The 15,464-nt window shown below is 43.7% G+C and overlaps 1 long non-coding RNA gene across 1 annotated transcript; it reads right to left on the bottom strand.

Moving 5' to 3' along the window:
- Positions 1–8,390: 8,390 nt before the first annotated feature.
- LOC110314127 lies at positions 8,391–12,195 on the bottom strand. Its single transcript, XR_002380154.1, has 3 exons — positions 12,086–12,195; positions 11,281–11,382; positions 8,391–9,499 (listed from the first exon to the last, which is right to left on the bottom strand). It is a non-coding gene; the product is annotated as an uncharacterized LOC110314127 (long non-coding RNA).
- Between the last annotated feature and the right edge of the window lie 3,269 nt (positions 12,196–15,464).

Genomic DNA, 15,464 nt, shown 5'->3' with positions numbered 1-15,464 from the left:
AGCTAGATACACCAGGCAGTGATGGTTCATGCCTTTAATCCCAGCACTTGGGAGGCAGAGGCAGGCGGATTTCTGAGTTCAAGGCCAGTCTGGTCTACAAAGTGAGTTCCAGGACAGCCAGGGCTACAGAGAAACCCTGCCTTGAAAAAACAAAAAACAAACAAACAAACAAATGAGCAAACAAAAAAGCTAGGTGCAATCTAGCTGCTGTTAGGGGAACTTTTTAGTCAAATCCACAGGCAGGCATTGCCTGAAGCACTGCTGTACCGCTTGCTTTTCCTGTTTTCTTCTAGTACTTTTACAGTCTCGGTCTCACATTCCAGACTTCTGTTCTGAGTTGGTCCTCACATTACATGGGTCTTCTGCATGTGGCTATCCTTCTTTCCCAGCATCCTTCAGTAAATAAACTGTTTTTCTTCCCACGGTGAGTTTTGGCACGGTGGTCACAAGTCAATTCACCATGAAAGTGTGGGTGTGCACAGTACGTATTATGTCACTGTGTCTGAAAACACTTGTGTGGGGGACGTATTATAAGTTTGGCTAACTTCATGTTTCTTGGAGGAAATGGAGTTTCACCGAGTATTGGACTTGCCCAACATTACTCTCAGCTTTTTAAGAACGCGCTCAAAAACTTTTGTTTGGTTTTGGTTTAGGGTTTTATTTATTTTGTTTTGGTTGACTCCTGTGTTTTTCCAGTTTTACTAACTGGTAGAATAAAATTTGGGAATAAATTTCTTGATCAGAATGTTAATAAGAAATATAAATTGCCCCTGAATGTTTAGGTCATACTATTTTAAAATAAGTTTAAAAAAATTCAAAGGAAAAGAGGGAGGGGAAACAGAGATGGGGAAGAAGGGAACAAGGCATCAGGATACACTCTGAGTCTGTCTCACCAGCCTCACTAATGGACCCTCCTACAAATAAGTCCATTTGCATCCCAACAGAACTAAAGAGGAAACATCCTTTGGGTTTCATCCCAGCATGGCTTCTAACATGCTGAAGTGTAGTTTTATTTCTGACTCATTGGGAAAATTGACTCACAAATACCACTTACCACTTAGCCTTTCACTGAAGGTCTCATGGCCAAGACCAGGTCAAATCCAAAGCAGCTTGGAGTGAGGGATCAGATGAGCTCATGGTGCACAGCAGAATGGCTGCAGATGCTCTAGAGAGAAAGACTTTGACAGCTGGGACCTTCGTGACTTACGAGACAAACAAAATTCCTGGCTAATCGGGAACCAAGGAGATGCCTAAATAGACGACAACACGCTTTAGCTAGTCACTAGACCTCCCAATCTTGTCTCAACTATAAGTGGAGACCAGTAATGACGGTCAAGAATCACTCATGCATCTGATGTTGACAGTCCACCACCATCACTGGCTCGTCCAGCCACCAGAGGACGTGTCAAAACCTGGCGACTGCCCCAGATTTGGTGAATATACAACTTTTGGGGGACAGGCATGCTCAAGTAGAGCTGAGGGTGGTATGATCAGGTGAGCAGGTTAAACTAGGTTACCAGACTTCTGCCTCCCGTATAGTATAACCTGTTGTTGTGAGGTAGACAGAGCTTATAAAGTCAGCAGACTATAGTCAACCCTCAACTCTTTCAGTGGGTACAACCTTGGCTATAGCCCTTCAATTCTTTTTGCCTCAAATTCCATCTCTAAAATGGGAATATTCATATCTCTTCCCCAGGGTTATTGTGAAGACTAGGCAGCTGTGTATTTGGATGATCCTAGGGTGATTGCTGACATTCACAGAGGGCTATAAAGCCGAGCTTCTCAACTTGTATGGGTCATGGCTAATTGGGGGTCAAATGACCCTTTCACAGGAGTTACATGTCAGGATGTCCTGTATATCAGATATTTACATTATAAATCATAACAGTTGCAAAATTATGAAGTAGCAAAAATAATTTTATGGTTGGGGTCATCACAACATGAGGAATTGTAATAAAAAGGTCTCAGTATTAGGAAGGCTGAGAATCACTGTCCTTTGCTGCAGAATGAAAAAAAAAAATCAGGAAAAAAATAGCCCCTTAGCCTCTTCTCCACCATAGCTGCCTTCTCTGCTATCAGTAAGCATATGTCAAATGTAGTGATGTGAATTTAATCTCCCTCCCAATTTTACTCAGCTCATAATCCTCCATAATACCCTTTCTTTTAACTTTAAGGAATCTCTCCTTCCTTTCATGAACCACGTTCACTTCCGAGAAGGCTTTAATGAAAGCACTGGAGAGAACAGGACTAAATGCTCTTCCAAGCAATTGCTGCCGCGGTCGACTCCTGGCACAGCGCTGTATTTACTTAGCTCCAGTTGCACAGAGTAATTCTAAGCACACACCCCTTGCTCTCCGAGAGCACGTGCCTACTGATATTCATTCATGCATATGAAATCATACATCTTTAGAGAGATAAAAGCTTAACTGGAAAAGATTCCCCTTCTTTATTTTCTTAATAGAAAAGGGAGCCCATGGAAAAGACCCCCCTTAAAAACTCCAGATTAATAAAATTCTAAACCAATAACTTCATGTAGCAAAAATATTCCCTAAATCATACACATACCCAAATGCCTAATTTATTATGCCCCCCTTTACGCCAACCAATTATAAAGGTAGGCTCATGTTTATTTTCTACCCATAGGAACATTTCTGAAGAAGGGATAGGAAGTTAGGGTTCAAAAAGATGGGAAATTTGGGTCCACAAGATGGCTCAGAAGGTAAAGACTTGTGATGCAGCCTAATCCCTTGAGTCCATCCCCTGGAAGCCACAGGACGGTGGAAGGGGAGAGTTCTTCTCTGACCTCAGTGTGTGTGCAGTAGCACATGTCCTCACATGCCGTCACACACACACAACTCAAAAAATAACTAAAGAAAGGACAGGAAGCTCAAGCATCTCCACTTGAAGTATAAAAAGCTTCTGGGTCCTGAAAGTTATTTCTAGAGGAAACTGCTTTTCCCAGAAGGCAGCAAGGAAGCTTGGCTAACCCATGGCGCACAGGCCACTCGAGGTCAAGACAGCGTTGAGTGAGACCCAACACAAAATTGTAAACTTCTTTTAAACATGATTGGAGATGGTAAGGGGGAAAAGTTTTTTCTTTTTGTAACTCAGCTGGGCAGTTCTGGAATGTGAGCTTTGTCAGTGATGATGATATATCAAAGGGCCGGGAGTGCCTGATTCTATAACTATGTTGAAGAAAGCTGAGCTATGAAACGGGACCACCAACGAGGTGAGACTTAGAGAGGAAGTAACCAGCAGGAAAGCCTTGCTGATACACAGCTCTGCAGAGGGAGGATAGCCTGCAACTTAGGTTTTGCTCCTGACTGGTATCAAAAGCCTTTTTACGGCTTTTGTGAGAGATTAAGTGGAAACTCTCATGTGTCACAAACAACCTACATCCCCTCTCTGGACAACTGGCAGGGTGGCTAGAAGTCCTGGTACTGTGTTACTTTTCTAATGTGATACCATTCTTCCCCACCAATAGTGATCCATGCCAAGGCTTTGTATTGGTTACTCCTCTGATCACAGTTACCAACGACGTGATGGAAAGCTACTTCAGGGGAAGGGTTTTATTCAGGCTTTAGGTTTGTGAGAATACAGTCCATGATGGTGAGGAGGGCATGACGGAGTTCACATCATCAGACTGGGATTCAGAGAAGGGGGGAAGGCCGGCATGCATTTGGCTCTCTCCCTTTTCCCCTTGAAGTGGATATTTCTGGTTTCTTTGGAGACTCAGTTGTATTGTGTGAGGGTTTTCTGGAAACTGTCTTATGAGAGGACTATTTTGCCGAAGCAGACATGTGGGATGATGTTTTGCTAAGAAGAGACATGCAGCGTTTTTCTGGAGGCAGCCTAGAAAAAGGGCACGTGATGTTTTGCTAGAGGGAATGCTTGAGAGAGCGTGTGATGTTTGGAAAGGATATAAATATAACCCAACGGATGCTGGATGGTATTGGTACGCCTTGCCATTCTTTGTTGCTCATCTTTGTGTCTTGACTTCACAGAGAAGAGCACACCAAAAGATTTCTGGTGGTGTTCCAGCAGCTTTGGGTGCTGGCAGCTTCTTGCCACTTCCGATTGGCAGAGCCTTGTGGTTTCTTCTGGATCAACCTGCTGTTGCTGATTCTTGAATGGTTTGTGAGTGGATCAAACTGCCACTCACAAACTGCTGATTCATGTGGACTGAACTGCTGATATCCTGACAAAACAGATAGGATTTGCTCCAAAGAACTACTTCTAAACAGCTACACATCCTCCTTTGCCCTATTAACCTTTTTTCCTTTCCACTACTTCTGGTAGGTGGTGGACTGGAAGGGAGGTTACAGCATTTAGGAGCTCTTATTAACCTCTTATTAAAAACAGGTTTTGAAAAAAATCTAAGCTCTGTACAGTCTGAGATCTAAGTCCAAGGATGGCTTTACCCACATTCCAGGTGGGTCTTTACTCAACACTTTCAGTCTCCCTTGATCTCTAGAAGATACACTCAAAGGCTTGTCGCATAAGGGATCCCAGCCCCAATCAAGTTGCCAGTCGAGAATGGCTAACAGAGTACTCTTCAGTAGATGCAGTCATACTCAGCCTGGCTAACAAGTGTTTATGGGACCACTTTGCAAAATTGTGTTTGTGCCTTTCAATGGCTCTTCTCTACCCCTGTTTCCAAATGAAGTGCCCATTGCTCACCCAGGAATCAGAGTAGAGTGCCTTTGATGTGATGGTACCTGAGATGCAGGAAGGTCATACCATAGAAGAAACACAGGAGAGGTAGTCTGGCTTCCTGGCCCATGGGAATCAGCAGTCTTGTCCCTTTACAGGATATGTAAGTAAACTTCCACCTAGGCCAAGCTGTTTCCTTTGAGTTTCTTGACAGCTGGCTGCAATCCTAGCACAACAGATGAATGTAGGTAAGATATCAAGGGATTAATTCCCCAAAGCCTATTGATTTCCCAGGGGTTTCTATTGGCTTTTGTTCAGCTCTTGTTTATACATTTTGCTTTGAATGAAGAGCTAATGTGTACATTACTTCTAGAGTGGCCAACCATTGCTGGAAACGAAGTTGTAAAATAAGCCCTATTTTTAAATTGAGAGGGTCACACACACACACACACACACACACACACACGATCTATAATCACTCTGCTTTGAGGTAGCAGCTGAATAGGTAGAAAGCAGTTACCCCAGCATGCCACATGTGGGCAAACTCCAAGAGCCGATCCCTCTTCCATTTTGTCAACGGAGTAGAAAATGACTCGTTGTCTCCAGCACGGGCTTAAGTGTCTCCTGATTTATTTACTTACCTGCATTCAATTAGAAAAGTGCTCTTGTTTGCTATTTATTTATAGATGTCATTTGGGCTGTGCCCGCTCTTTACTGTATGTTGTTCACTTCCCCTGAGCAGAGAGGACTGTTTACAAAGCTCTTCCCCGTAATTAGTGTCACTCAGAGGAACAAGGGGCCTCTGTTTCACACCCACCGCAGCTGTCATCCTTCCTCCAGAAGGAATTGCACTGATGGACCACTTTTAGCCATCCATTTCTCCAGAAAGTAGTATAAAAAGTGTCACTGCAGTGGCCAGGCTCTCGGGGGAGCCTTACTAGGGGTCCCATTATGTGATGGTCCCACAGATCAAGAGAACCCCCTGTATCATGTCTCCATTAATTATGTCTTTCTTTTTAATAGTAGAATGGCATAGAAATGAGGCAAATTTGGATTCACTTGATCCTGTCAGGAGGTGGGAGGCCTCATAGGACACGTTAATCAGCGGTTGTTGGTCTGGTATTCCAAACATGTAAATGCCAGTGAGCATATTCAAGTTGTGGGAACTGAGAGATTTGGAGTGTTTTTATGAGTGTATATTTCATTAAAATTCTAAAAAAATAATTAGGTCTATGTTGGATGAACAAGATGTTTTGTAGTGTTGTGCGTCCCATGTGTCTACTCTACCACAGGGCATGGCTGCTGGCTGGCTCCTTGCAGAGGTGGGACTCAGGGAGTTTGCACTTAACCCACACCCTGGCAGGGGCAGGTGTGGGCTGTAGAGAAGCACCTGGACACTGCTCGGGGATGGGGAATCACAGACTGAGACATGGCCAGGGCCTTGGGGTTCTCAGGCTCTTGGACACCCAGGCACTGCTGGGAGTCACAGAAGAGCAGAGAACTGAGGATCCTGCGGACTGGGACTAGCCCAGGGCCAGGGGCAAAAGGGGAGCTCAAGCAGGTTCTATAGTGATTATCCTTGGCCTGATGGGCATCTGGCTTGGTGGCTGTTGTGGCTGTGTAGAGAGATTAGGCAGTGGCTCTGTAGGCGAAGGCCTTCATGGCACCCCATGGCAGATATCAATGCAAAGAGACAGTCTGTGGTTCTAAACCATTTATTGCCATGGCAGAAAGTAGATGTGTAAAACCATACCCCATTTCTAAGGGCCTGAGATTAAATACTTTTTGCAGGGAGGAATATCTGGGAAGGGAAGCTTAATGTACTCCAGGTCTCTAGGTACCTCATTAGCATGGAGATCTCTGTCTTGAGCCTGTGTAACCTTACAGGTCAAGTCTCTTTTCCTATTGTCTTGGTCTGAGATGTTAGGAATGCCTCATCTACATGTAGAAGGGCTCAGGGGCAGTTGCCTTTATGTGACTGACGTTACAAATCTATGGGGAGCTGCAGCTATGTGACAGGGACCTGGTGACCAGGAGCAGGTGAGGCTCCTACGGTCCCTTCAGGGTCTCCAGGACTTCAGTGTTTCACTGATGTTTTTCTCTTGGACACTATTCTATCACTATGGGTTGCATGAAGGGAAGTATGGTAGAGGTAAAGCTTTGCTTCAAACGTGAGTGTTACTAAAACTTCCAGACACTTTACAAAAAATCACTGTCCCATCCCTTTCTATTGCTTCGGGTGCTTCAGATGCAGTCTCAATCCAAGTAGACTTTGCCCCTTACTATGCTAAGTGTCAGAAGCAAGTGAATGAGGTAAGGGTGAAGGAACTGGCCGGACTCTTTCTACAGTATCAGACAGGGCACTCAATAGTGTTATCCCAAGGGGACTGAATCATGAGACCTCTGTCCTGCTCATCAATTTGATATGTGTACTATAGACATTTCTTTCTCTTGCTGAGACTCATAGCAGTCTGTACCCAGTCAAGATAGGAGAGCATATGGAAGCTTCTAGGAGGAGTTCTTGTTGGCCTAAACATGCCTCTTATGTAACAGAAGACATCACCAAGTCAGGTTTAAGCCACCAGAACTTTCGTTGTTGGTTTTTCTCATTGATACATACTAGAGTCCCCTGGGAAGAGGGAACTTCAATTGAAGAATTGTCTTCCTCAGATTGGCCTGTAGGCATATTGACATATCTGTGGAACATTTTCTTGCTTATTGAATAATGTGGGAGGACTCAGACCAAGTGGGTGTTGCCATATCCCAGTAAACAGTTCTCAGTGTCATAGAAAGCAATATAAGCAAGCCATGAAAGCAAATCAGAGGTGAGCATTCCTTCACAGTTCTTGCCTTGAATGCCCTCAATGGTGGATTATGACTCAAGAATGTAAGATGACATAAAACAGAAAAGCAAACACTTGCTTAATAAGTGACTCAGTCTTAGTGGTATCCTGATGGTCTGATGGTCTGTGGGAGGCATGCTGCTATCTAAGACCCAGGGTCCTTCCACCATTTGCTTCAACAAGCATGCATCCTTAAGCACTTCCTTTCAGCTTCAAAATGGTTCCAGCTGTCAGGTTCCGGCACGGTATACTAATGCATCTCTCCTGTGTACAGGCTAAACTCCTCCCCCAAACTCCACAGCCAGCCTGTCACATGGTCATCCCAAACAAATGGCTGGGAAAGAAGCATTTCAGCTTATCAATGTCTTAAGTGGGGCATGGCCAAAGGAAAAATGAATTGGAAATAGCTAATGAGCTAAGCAACAAAATTACTACAGGGCATCCCCTGTAAGGCAGTGAGGGTGAAGGCATTAACTAGAGAGAAGCCTTCTTTCCCCATTTACTCTGCACATGGAAGCATAGCTTTCACACCGCAGGAACCCATTCTCTGGTCCTATAATCAGAGATCTCTATGATTTTATTCTGACCACACACTAGTCTCATTTATTACCTCTAGAACTTTCTCATCTATGCTCCCCTTTGTGACTGACATTTGGCTACATTCAGTTTTTCAAATATACTCCGTTTCCCTGTTTTTGCACAGTAGCCCCTCATTGGAACACTAGCTCACGTGTGTTATGAAGAATGTCACTACTGATATTGTATAAGCTGTCATGCCACCATGAAGGAAACCAACTCAAAGATAAACTCATACAGCATATCTGAAGCAAAGAACACAAATCAGCCAGGTCTTAAACAGTGTCAGATGATAAATATATAATCTTGTTCCTGTTCAAGTTATAGATTCTCATACTACCAGAGACAAGGCATATCAATCATCCTTAACTGATGGTTTCTAGTTGTCGATATAAACACTATCTTAGGTAGTACACTCCCATGGGCTGTAAGATAGGGAGGAACTAAGAATTCAAAGTGACCCTGGCTCACAGGAAGCCCTAGGTACATGATCATCGTTATTAACCAGGGGATGCTTCCAGGTCAGTGATGGGGTTGTCCTGCATGTGACTCAGGCCAGAGCACATAGCTATGGAAAATAAATTACTAAAAGGAAGAGACCTTACCTGAGTAAAAATTCCTTAATTTCTACCATCATCCAGCACAATGCCAAAGACTCCATGATGAATAATCAGAATAGTACTGTTACTATCACACTGCAAGCACAGTAAATCTGTACCTATCAGATGGTACCAGAATGTTACCTCTTAAATTACACTTGTTTATTAAAAGAATAATTTTAGGCAAACTAAAATCAGGCACTTTAAAGTGGCAACCAGAACCAGTTGCACATGGTTGCCATGAGTGGCCCAATCATCTAAGCTATTGGATTTATTTGGAGGATGATAATTTACATTTGTTCTTTTCACTCACCACTATCCCTTTATTACCAAACATTATGACTGTGAACTAAACATTTCACCTTACATATGGGCCACATAACTTTCTTGGATACCTAATTAACAAGGATTTTCCCCCTAAACTGTAATTATAACAAAATATGGTACATTTAGCTTGATTTTCTATTTAATGCTTGAAGGTGCATAAGAAATGCAGCTCCATGGCCCACAGAAGGGGAAAGCTGCCATGTATACGCTCATTCTCAAGAGAAGGTCTGGGAAACAGATGTTCCGAGACGCAAAGGCGAGGGGAGACTCATGCAAAAGTCTCTATGAAATGATAGCGATGATTAAAGGCCAGGATGTTCATTAATAGATGGAAGGAATAGGAGCGGGAACTCGAACAGTTATCAAAGAACATAAAAGACACTACGCTTGGCTTGGCAACCTGCTGTCCTCTGGCTCGTGGGCCATCCTTCTTTCTCCTTTGTGTACCCTAGCAGGTGACAGGCAGCCTCTGAGACAGGCTAGATAAGAAAGAGCTGTCTCCTGTGGATAGAAAACAACAAGGAAAACGTTGAAAACCCCAGTGTGGCTGACTGTGGATGCACGGGATTGTTTGTGTTCAATTGTTGCATGAAGTTATGCACCAAGGACTGGGAGAGACTCCCCAAATCACGTGCTACCCAGCAAAACTCCAAAATGCCTTCTTCCCTTACACCTGCATTCAGTTCTTGTCCCCTGCCATTGGTCAATCTCAGCCATGATCATAGTTCTTCATTTGTGTGGTCAGAAACTATACTTTAAGTTTTTGGAGTTCATTCATTTAAACATAGATATGTATAATCCACCTTGGAATATATTTCTCTTCTATTGTCACATTATTGTGGCTTATGAGAGTTGAAGTGCAGCTCAATGGTAGAGCACTAGCCTACCATGAACTAGCCTTGGGTTTAACCCCTAATACTGCAAAACAGAGCGTAAAGGTTGGAGCTAACACAGAGGCTATCTGCCAGCCATAGCATCACACAGCTATAACCACACCATTTCAGAGGCTGAGGCGGGAGGATCCGGAGTCCAGCTAGGACCATTAAGTCACATGAAATAAGGCTGTCTTAGATATGTGTTATCCAAATTTTAATGCATATAAAATGTGCATGCTATGAAAGTAGAAAGGGGATTTGGGGAGAGGAGGCTTAAGGGAAGGAGGGGCGATGGAGGGTAGTAGAATATATATGACATGAGCACAGTTGGTCTGATAGACAGGAAGGAGGGACAGAGAGAGGCATTGGGAGTAATAAAATAAGTGTAATACACACTTATGAAAACGTCACAGTGAAACCTATCCCTGTTGCTTTGTATGCTAGTTGAAAGCATAAACTAAAAATTGAATTAAAAGAAAAAGAAAGAGAGAAAAAAAAGTATTATCTCACCTAACTGGGGAATCCCAAATTAAGCCTTGCTTCAGGTAGTGTGTGTGTGAGCGCCCAAACAGAAGCAGCAGGAATCAGGCCTCCCTCCATTTCCTGGCCTTCCGTTTGCAGTCAGCTCTTGACATCAAAAAAAAAAAAAAAAAATCTGGTTTCCATTCTTATCTCTCACACTGGACAGTCTAGCTTCCATGGCCAGAGAGAGGAATTTATGACCAGACACTAGCAAAAGATTTTCAGGCTTCTGTGTTACTGAATTCATCCGAAGTGCTGGATTACAGAGCTGTGGTACCACAGACAGAATGCACTCATTCTCTCTCTCTCTCTCTCTCTCTCTCTCTCTCTCTCTCTCTCAGTTTAAAGGAGGTGAAAATTATACCTCCAACACCATCTGATAAAAAAACGGAGTAAAGACTTCCTGAAGGAAAGATGGATGAGGGGAAGAGAAAGGCTCGCTAAGCGGGAGACAGCAGTGCTTGCATGAGTTAGGCTGTTTGTTCCCAATGGGTGACCTCTCACGTCTCAGATGCTCAATGGCATGGGGCGCTTTGGAGGGTAGGAGATAAGTGAATAGCGAGTCCTTTGTAACTAAACACATGCACACGTGGATGTGTGCTCACGGACAGACACACGCGCACGTGGGCGTGTGCTCACAGACAGGGAGCTCAGTCCAGTCCTTGTGGTAGGCTTTCCCTCTTTGGGCTCTGAAAGAGGAAAACTAGCACTCAGACTGTACAGGACAAGGGGTGGATTAAAGCCTCTGACTGTAGAGAAAAAAAGGTATTTACTGTAGAGAAAAAAATGTATTTACTAGTCTTTCGATTGACCTGTGGCACCCAGTCTGCGACTTAGACGGTTTTAATTAGAACCAACCAACAGCCAATAAGCCAAACTATTTACCTGTAAATAAAGTAAGAATTGATATTTTCACAGTGGGCATCATGATAGTTGCCATCCTCCAGAGCTGCCATACTGGAACAAAATTCACACTACTCTCAGTGTCTAATACATGTTCCGTAGGAAACAAACAAACAAACAAACATGCAAACTGCATTAATCTGATCAAACAGATGCAGAGGAAACACATGCAGGGATAAAAAAGAAAAGGAAAAGTGACTGTGGTCCCATGCCCTAGTCATACGCCACCTCCCTGTGTCCCTCCATCAGTAGAACTCAGGTACCTGGCTAAGCAGATCATCCTCAGTGGAGTGACTTAAAATAATTGCCACTTGGCTGCTTTGTGGACCTATTTTCTCACTTGGTTCACAGCAAATAAGGATTCTGAGAAGACAAAAAAAATTATAATTTTTTTCTATTAGCTCTGACTCCAAATATAAACATCAACCTTTTTGTTCTCTTTTTCCTCTTTTCTGACACCAGTTTGAAGGGGTGGGGGTGTGTGGGGCAGGAGGCTAGTAAAACCCATTGTATTTCAATTTTTGCTTATAACGCATTGCTAATTTGACTTGCAAATGAGGAAAGCTAAGAATGAGCGGGTGCTCCATCTGCCCCAGTGTCTTCAGAGGACACGTATATTAAGAAGCAGAAACTGGAAAAAAAAATTGGCAAACGTACATCTTTCTACTTCAACTTTCTAAGATTATACACTGTCCAAAGACCCCCACAGAGAACTCTCAAAATTGCAGAAATATCAAACCACTCCTATCTGTTCAGCCACGGCTGCTGGGTAGTAGATGGTATTCACCTGGGGTAGTGAAGTGTCAGTAACCCCAGAAACCAGAATCGCAGAGCTCTGTGATGAACCAAGGCCCAACGCTGAGCCATTAGCGAGGCTGCAGAGGGGAACGTTTGTCTGTGGAATTCAGCTTCCCGTATCACGTGTCTTTTCCCTGCATTACTATCTTTTAAGAAATAAGAACAAGAGCCGAGCCAAAGTCAGGTTGGGTCTGCCATAAATAACTTCATGTACAAGGCGATTTATGCAGCAGCCTAGGGAGCCAGCCAAGAGGCTGGCACACACGCCACCGCGCACGGCCCAGTGGGGAGCATTCTGCACGAAGAATGTGGCTGTTGGCACAAGTTTGCTTCTTACCTGGACCAGCCTGAATCACTGTCTCCTTGCCAGGAAACCTAGCGGACCATTGGGAGTCCTTTAAGAGAAAAGCCATATATTTCATGTGACTTGTGAATGGAAAGATGGATGCTGTCAGCAAGCTGTTTTGCTGCCAGATTGGGCATAAGAGGAGCATAATGGGAATTTAGATTATACAGAAAGACCTTTTTTCATGGACCTCATTTAGTAATAGCTAACAATAACGATAGCTTCCAGGATTGTATGCCTGTAATGGGCCAAGAAGGATGCTGGCTTGCATTTACAGCCTACAGATACAGCGGTCTCTCAGCATCCAAGGGGATTAGTTCCAGAACCTCCTAGGATAGATAAACCCTAAAATGAACATGTCCCTCATATAAAATGACATAATATTTGCATATAACACATGACATCCTCCTGTGTGCTTTGAGTTTTCTCTAGATTATTGATGATACCCAGTACAAGGCAAAATCTCTTAAATATTGCATTAAGTCTTTTAAGGAATGACAAAAAAATAAAAGTCTATCCATGTTCAGTCCAGATGCCATTTTTAAAAGATATTTATTATTCATTGTTGATTTTGCAGATTCAAAACTAGCAGAAAAGAAAAGAAGATTTTAATTTCACTAATTTTCACTACCACCATGCAAGAGGGTGTGCATGTGCATCTCTCTCTCTCTCTCTCTCTCTCTCNCNCACACACACACACACACANANAGAGAGAGAGAGAGAGAGAGAGAGAGAGAGAGAGAGAGAGAGAGAGAGAGAGGATCTTTTTTTTTATAAACAAGGAAGCTGGCATTCAGAGAAAACACAAGACTTGTTTGAGCCTAGTACTGCAGTGGCACGAGAGAAGTGGCTCTCAACCTTCCTAATGCTGTGACCCTTTAGTACAGTTCCTCGTGCTGTGGTGACCCCCAACCGTAAAATTATTTTTGTTTTACTTCATAACTGTAATTTTGCTACTATTATGAATCATAATGTAAATATCTGATATGTAGGCTATCTGACTCCCTACCCCAAAAGTGAGCCACGGGGTGAGAATCGCTGAACTTCATTCTCTTCTGAGCCCACATCCTCTGCTTAAGTCACATTATCTCTCACCATGCTTTGTTCCTGTCCAGTGACATGAGAGGCTGCGTGGATAGCTGGCCATCCCACCCATATCAAACCTGGGGCCTGACCAATGCTCACAAGTTTCAACTTGTGAGACTCCAAACTAGGGCAGCATTTCGGTCTGCACCGGACTCTGTCTTCCCACAGCCTCCTTGGCCAAAACCCTCTGGTCAGAGCCCTGTGAGCGGGATGAGCTTTCAAGCCAGGTGGGCAGTTCAGAACAGAACATTCCCTCACGGATCCCAGTCCTGCCTCACTCGGGATGCAGGGCCCTGCTAACAAATGGTTTGAATTACAGGGAATTTGAATGTGTTCCCTTGTCTTGGACAGAGTTGTTGCAATTATGAAATAACCCCATTTTTAAAAGCGTGCTGTCCATATGCCATTACAGCTGAGTCTTTTCATGAACAACAGACGCCTGGCCATTTCATGCAGAGTCACACCCCACATGCTAAGCGGACGTACATAATCAGGGAAAGGATTCTGAAGTGCAGGGGAAGCTATTGCACGAAATGTCAAGCTTGAAACTCGGCCTGGCCCTGGGGTGTGTGGGGGGGGGGCATATTGGCTTTATTCAGAAAAGAAACAACAACTGTGTAGTGATTGGATAAGAATTAGAAAAAATCTCACAATTGCCAAGGTGAACCAAATGTTATGATGTAGTGCCGACATTGAGACAAGTTCTGATAGGCGTTTCCACTACCGACTCGCTCCATTTTTTTTTTTTTTTAAGGGAAAACTTTCCTGGTGTAAGAATTTTCTATCCTTGGACTCGATGTAAACACCTCCCTCCATCTTGCTTTCTGACTGAAACTGAATCAAAGGCCTCCAAACTGTGCAGACGTGGGTGAATCACTTTTTCTGAGGTGAATGGAACAAAAGACAAATATCCCAGTAGAGGGACATTAATTGACAGACCAAAACTGTACCCTGTGAGAGCTTGGGAACTTTTTTTTTCCAAATTAAAACTGGACATTTGCACATTCTGAGTCAATTTGGCTGTTTGGCTATTAGTAGGGTGTTATGAGGCTCCAAGGCCATGATAGACAACCTTTGCTGGAAAGAACTGAGAGAGATAAACCACAGATATCCAGAGGCCCTTAGCGTTCCTCTGCCTATCTTCCCTTGGCTCTCACTGCTGTGTTCACGGAGCCTCTTGCCTATGAAGACCCAGCCATCTTCCCCCACCATAGAATCCAGGGGTAACTGGTTTCTAAAATGGGAAATATGTGAATGTCCTTCGCCAGTCTCTGTCATTTTATCTGTCCTTCAAGGCTTATCCTGGGGATATAACATGATCATTCCCCCCCCCTTTTCTATGGACCAAAGTTCTAATCTCTGTGCTCTATCACTCATGGCCTCTGGGCACTGACACCCCAGGCTGTGGCTTACAGTAAGTTGTGCACTGTAGTGGGACACATTCCCTAGACCCCATCTCCTCCAGCTGCTAAAAAATGGCCCTCAGCTGCTCACCATCTTCAAGAATTGTTTCTGTTAGAAAAAGACGCGTGGCGCAAAGTCATATGCACATGTGTCAGCAGCTGGCATCCCACCCTGATTCATACAGGCTAAAGATCTGAAGTGCTCGCCACCCCACTTACGCCATAACTCAGCAAAGGTCTGAGGGATTCTCTCATGTTTTCTCTTGGGATCAGATAAGGCCTTTATGGGAATAGCACTATGTTTCTGTCCCCCTGCCCAAGTTGCCATGATTAAGTCCTAATTCCTGTTGAGAAGTAGATATTGTTTATAAATTACCCAGTTCAAGGCATTTTGTTACAGCAGCCCAAGCAGATTAAGAAAGCTCAGCACCATCTCTCCACTCACCCTGTGTCCTGACACTTCTTTCTTTTTTTCCCAATTTTTATTAGGTATTTACTTCATTTACATTTTAAATGCTATCCCCAAAGTCCCC

Source organism: Mus pahari, chromosome 2 (genome assembly GCF_900095145.1).
Source record: "Mus pahari chromosome 2, PAHARI_EIJ_v1.1, whole genome shotgun sequence".
In the NCBI taxonomy this organism is placed as follows: Eukaryota; Metazoa; Chordata; class Mammalia; order Rodentia; family Muridae; genus Mus; species Mus pahari.
Note: the sequence above shows the minus strand (reverse complement) of the source record. Positions and strands in the feature narration are given on the sequence as shown.